A 6,474-nucleotide genomic window follows, 5' to 3' on the forward strand; every position below is an offset into this window, starting at 1 on the left:
TCGCTTCCTCTTTTGCCTCAGAGTAAGGAAGCAAAAAAAAAAACCCTTCGAAGAAAAAAGCCTTGGTTCCGGTTAGAATCTGTTTGCAAGCTTACAGTTGCCTGATCAAAAAGAATAAGCAGGTACCTGTGACTTCTTTTGGGTCCGACGTAAGCACGGTTTCAGGGTCCTTAATCAGAATGTTATATATTTCATAAATAAATACAATATCATTTCATCAAAAGCAATCAACCAACGCTTAACCTAGAAATATTCAATAAAGTTTTTCCTACATTGCAAATTTACAGGTGGCAAACATTCTGATACGACATGTTATTATCATTATTCTGTTTTGGGATTTTTACATTTCCCAAAATTCCCTTTTATTGTAAAATGCATTTTGTTATTGACTGATTTTCAGGGATGGGCGGTGTAGGATTCAGGTTTGTGACAGGAACATTTGTCTTTGATTAACCTAAAAATGACTACTGCTCATCTCAAGCATTACAGATAAATATTAGCAAACAAACGTTAATGGTGCCTCTGTCAGTTCCCCTCCCTGTCCCAGCTCTGCTCTGCTCCTGACTCACCAGCTGTTACTACTCATTTCATCAACCACCTGCTCTACTTAAGGAGACCCAGCTCCAGCATTCAACGCCAGTTCATTAACCCTGATGGTGCATAGTCATTCTAAGACTCACGGCTGGCCCCCTTGCTTTGTTCTCTCGCTAATCTTGTTTTGTTGTTGCCTCAGGAACTTCATATCACGAGAGTCACTTGAGTCAGACGCAACCTCTTGCAGCAGCTATCCTCCTGGATCCACTGAGGAATTCACTCCTTCTACTTCTGCAGCCACGCCGCTCATCAAGAACTCCAGTCACGAACTCCGACCCACACCTAGACCTCCGGTCTCGTCTCGGCCTCCACTTCGTCAGAGCCTCCAGCCACGCCAACTTCTAAACCCACATCGGACCGAAAAAATAAATCTTTTTTACTCACCTAACCACTTACCAGTCTCCTCCTTCCGGGTTACAGCATCTGGGTCTGTATCGTTTTCGGATCATGACACAAACAAAAGAGATAACAGATTATACACAATGATGAATCCTAAACCAGTCTTAAATATCCTGCAAATATATTAAATATCCTCCAAAAAAATCATTGAACAGACACTGAAGACAAACACAAGAGCCCCAGTGAGCCTCCTCAGACAGAAAAGCAGAAATTCCCTCTTCTGAGACCAGAGACGTGACGAGGAGCCCTATCAATGATCCAGTCATGGATCAGCAGAATCACAAGAAGCTAAAAATAACCAGGACCTGATTCAGTGTGGCGTTGTGAGAGGTGACGTGGCACAGTATGGCATGGCATGACGTGGTGTGAGATGTTGTAACTGCCCTTTTACTTTCCAGCACTTTTCCCTACAATAGTACAACTGAGAATTATGTGATATTCACAGATTCAAATAGACATGCAATCTCATGTTTATATGAGGGCTTACCTTTAGAAAACTACTTACTAACATAACAACCTAAGTTTCTAACTTCATGTTTGGTCTAAAACACCAAACCATCTGGTAAACACTGCAATGCTAACAGTCGTAGCACTAGCTTTGCTAATGTGGGAACTGAGGTCATAGACACGTTGCTGTTCCCCTTAAGTAGCAAAGTAAAGGGGGGTGTCCGTATCCCTGTGGTGCGGGTTTTGGTCCTTGTCCTTGAGCGTTAGCCCCCTCCAAAATTCCAACTGCGGGCGAGCCTGGTGGGGTAATGTTTATTATGCTCCTCAGGGACCCCAACCCCTCTTGGGTGTCCTCCTCATAGGGATAGGTGGGCGGCCCCTGAGTTGCTCTCTTAACGACCTCCCGCGGGGTGGAAGGGTGGTTGCCTGGAGCATGGGTTGGGTCTCCCTTGCTTGTGCCTGGGGTTGGGGAAGGGGGATTGCCCGGAACCCAGTGCTGGGCTGCTCGTCTGGGGCTTGGGAGGCTCTCCAGTGAGGTCTTGTTCTTGGCCCACAGGCAGGGCAGAGGGCTATCCTCCTGGCTGGGTTGGGGCCTGCGCTCTCCATGCTCCTGATCTTGGATGTTTGGGGCCCCTGTGGCGGTCCTGCCAGCCCTGGTCTGGGTGTCTGGCTGGACTGGCGGGCAGGCAGACTCCCTCTATCTGCCATACCAAGCCAGTGGGGGTTTTGGTGTGGGGACGACCGGGTACTCTCCCTCTTTTTTCATTCCATCATCCACCCAGGCAGAACATAAACACTCAGCTGAGCACAGGTGTCTGCTCACCTTTGCAAAATAGTATGAGTGACAGAATGAAATACTTTACGTGTTAGTTTGTATAATTATGTGTGCGTATGAACTGTTGAGGACATGATGACATGATTGTATGTGAAGATTTTTAGAGCAAACAAGTATGTTTGTAACTCTCGAGTATGTGTGTTGACAGGCCCCAAACCTTTTTTAAGAATAATTGATACTTTATGTATCCCACAATGGGGAACTTCTTCTTCACATTTCACCCATCCCCTGGGGGGAGCTGTGAGCTGCAGGCTGGCCACGCTCGGGGGGTGACGGCTGGCTTTGGTTGTTGGACGACCTGCTCTACCGCCTGAGCTAAACTGCAGCCCCAGTTTTTTTTGAATGACACCTTGACCCTAACCCTAACCCAACATCCCTTCCTTATTTCCTCTTCTTCTTTTCCGTCCGGTACAACAAAAAAGACACAAGTGTAATCAATATAAATAAAGTTTAGTCTAAATTACAAAAGGGGTTTACACAAAAACAAACCTAGTGTGTCAAATGCACAACCCCCTGTTGTAACAGTAAAAATGTCCAACACAAGAGGCATTCAGCTCCTATCTGTGTGCTCAGCTGTTGGACAGGACAAGTAAAAAAAAAGTGGTTGCCTTGGTTACGCATCACAACTCTGGACTTTCATGTGACTTTAAGAATGAGGAAACCCGAGGTGGGAGGAAGTAAGTTCTTCCGGACAGTGGGGGGTACGTAGAGGTAACTATGGGCGAGAGACAGTTAAGACTTGTGGATAAGACTTGGCAGAAGTATGAATGTTTGTCTTATTTTGTAGTTGCAGCTCGTGGGGAAAGAACACAAAGACATTTGCAGCAGGAAAGGAATGAAAACACAGCAGAGCTGTCACTGCGGGAAGTTATGATGACTTGTTAACAAGACCTTAAGATATTCAAACTCCTCCCCCTGGGGCAGGAGCACTCCACCCACCCAGAGAGGGCACACTACCTTTCACTGGTCAAGAACCATGTCATCAGACTCAGAGGTCCTGGCCCTCATCCCAGCCACTTCACACTCAGCTGCAAACCGCCCCAATGCACAGTGCGGTTTGGAAGTCCTGGCTCCATGAAACCAACAGGACAACATCATCTGCAAAGAGCAGAGAAGAAATGTTGTGGTCCCCAAATCAGACCTCTTTAAAAAATGAAAAGAACCGGGGATAAAGGGAAGCCCGGTCAAAGTCCAACATACACCGGGAACATGTCCGACTTACTGGCGGCTATGCAAGCTCTAGCTCCTGCTCCGGTCATACAAAGACCGGACAGCCTTTACCCCGGATCCCATACTCCCAGAGAAACCACCATAGGACACCACGGGGACGGGGTCCTCTGAACACCGAACGCAATTTGTGAAGCAAGGGTGTCCAGTTTCAATGTTAAGTCGATAGTACAGACTCGACATGCGGTCCTGTGGTGTGATTTTAGCAAAAAGTGCTGTGTGTCGGTCCGACAGCAATGTGATTTGAGTGGTGCAATTAACCTCTGTGCTATCTTAGATGACCCCACCCTTACATTGACGTGTTCTCCCTACCATGACAAAGGTGGATGAAGGTGGAAAGATTTCATGTAATCCATGGACACCAGTGAAGATCACAAATCATTGAAGAAAAAAGGTTCAGAGCACTGTCTAGTGGGTCTAGATGACCCAACTCCCAATGGTAAAGTGCCTAGGATAGCACAAGGGTTACAGCACGTCTAGAGTTCAAGTCAATTCAATTCAATTTTACTTATATAGCCCTGGTAATTGTAAGGTACACATACAATCAAAAAGGATTATAAATGCATAGAATTCAATAGGATAATACTAAAACTATAATTAAACAGACTAAACTGGGCATCCCTGCCCTTAGACCCTCCTTCGCGGATTGTGTTTAAGAAATGCTTTAGTTTTTCACATTTTATTGCAATCTTTTTGTTCAGGTTATGGAATAAAAGCTGAAAGTCTGCACTTCAATGGCATCTGAGTTGTTTTATTTAAAATTCACTGTGTTAATGTAGAGAAACACAATTAGACAGAATGTGTCTCTGTCCAAATATTTATGGTCCTGACTGTACAAGGCAGGATAGATCCATGCTTTAGTGGTGTTGTTGCCTTATTCTGACCCTACCATCTGAATGTTGCAGGAGTAATGGAGACTCATCAGACCAGACAACATTTTTCCAATCTTCTATTGTCCAGTTTGGGTGAGTCTGTGTGAATTGTAGCCTCGCTTTTCTGTTCTTAGCTGACAGGGAGAGACAGCAAGTGCTCCGACCTACTGCCGGTGGCTGATCTGACTAAAGTCTCATGAGTCGTGACCCACGAGTCGCGACTCGCTACCGTGAGCTGTGACCTGTGAGCCGGCTCGCCAAGGTTCAACGTAATTTTATACCATAAATTGAGCGTTGGAGCGCCTTTTGTTATGGTGGATGTATTTTGTCCCATTATATTATGCTGTAGCTCTCAGTAGTGTGAGTTTTGTTGATAAAATGAGCGGATATGTGGCAGGAGTGGCTCTGAGCACCAACTTCTGCCATGACTTTGGCTCTCAGCCAAAGTCAGAGAGCTGTCACTCTGCAAGAGTTCCTTTCCGTGGAGCAGAATCCACAAGCCAGGAGAGCCCAGGAAGTTTAAACTTAGTCATAAGATATATTTTAGGCATGTGGTCAAAGAAAAGGTCAGAGTTTAACTAAAGAAACAATCCAAAGTTTAGATCGTTTCTGATCCAGAGTTCCAGTCTACCATTTCTCACTTGGTAACTTTTTTATCACGGTATCAAGGTTATTTATGCTTTAGGTCTAATTACTGGGTTTTCTGATGGAAGAAATTGGGATGTTTTTCAGCTTTTGATAAAATGTAAGAATATGCCTCAATTAAAAGTTTAAAGGGGTCTGCCAGTGTAACTAAATCTCTTAGAGGTTCTGCTTTTACTGAACAAAACTTTTCTTTCCTCATCAAGTCTCTCCTGCACAGCCATCATGTTTTGGAGAGACCCAAAACATGATGCTTCCACCCCCATGCTTTACAGTGAGTATGGTGTTCTTTGGATGCAGCTCAGCATTCTTTCTCCTCCAAACATGATGAGTGGAGTTCTATCAAAAAGTTTTAGTTTGGTTTCATCTGACCATAGAACATTCTCCCAATCCTCTTCTGGATCATCCAAATGCTCTCCGGCAGACTTTAGACGGGCCTCCACATGTACTGGCTTTAGCAGGGGGACACGTCTGGCCCTGCAGGGTTTGAGTCCCTGGCGGTGTAGTGAGTAACTGATGGTAGCCTCTGTTACTTTGCCCCCAGCTCTCTGCAGGTCATTCACTAGGTCCCCCTGTGTGGTTCTGTGATTTTTGCTCACCCTTCTTGTGATCATTTTGATCAGTGGTCTTGTGTGTCTTCCATTTCCTTGTAATTACTAGATGATTTCTTCACTGCTTACCTATTGCAGATTCCATCTTCCCAACCTGGTGCAGGTCAACAATTGTGTTTCTGGTGTCCTCAGACATCTCTTTGGTCTTGGTCATAGTGGAGTTTGGAGTGTGACTGTTTGAGGTTGTGGACAGGTGTCTTTTATATAGAGTTCAAACAGGAGACATCAATACAGGTAAAGAGTGGAGGACAGAGGATCCTCTACAGAAGACGTTACAGGTCTGTGAGAGCCAGAAATCTTGCTCATTTGTTGGTGACCAAATGATTGTTTTCCACCATAATTTACAAATAAATTCTTTAAAAATCAGACAATGGGATTTTCTGTTTTTATTTTTATTTTGTCTCTCATAGTTAACGTTTTTGGAGTCAGTCAAAGCAAACGATAAAATAACGGACTTCTTTTGAGCTAGCAAACACAGAAGAACAAAAGTAAACTCCCATTCCTGCCTGCCCCACCTCATGTCTTTACAGTGTGGCTTTATGCTAGATCCAAACACTAAATAAGTGATGAACATGAAATGCATTAACCCTTGTGCTATCTTAGATGACCAAACCCTTATATTGATGTGTTCTCCCTCCAATGACAAAGGTGGATGAAGGTGGAAAGACTTCATGTAATCCATGGACACCAGTGAAGATCACTAATCATTGAAGAAAAAAGGTTCAGCGCCCTGTCTAGTGGGTCTAGATGACCCAACTCCCAATGTTAAAGTGCCTAGGATAGCACAAGGGTTAAGGGTGATAAGGTTGAAATTGTATAAAAAAATTGGGTAAAAAAGTGAGAAAAT

This window comes from Oryzias latipes, chromosome 3 (genome assembly GCF_002234675.1).
Source record: "Oryzias latipes chromosome 3, ASM223467v1".
Taxonomy (NCBI): domain Eukaryota; kingdom Metazoa; phylum Chordata; class Actinopteri; order Beloniformes; family Adrianichthyidae; genus Oryzias; species Oryzias latipes.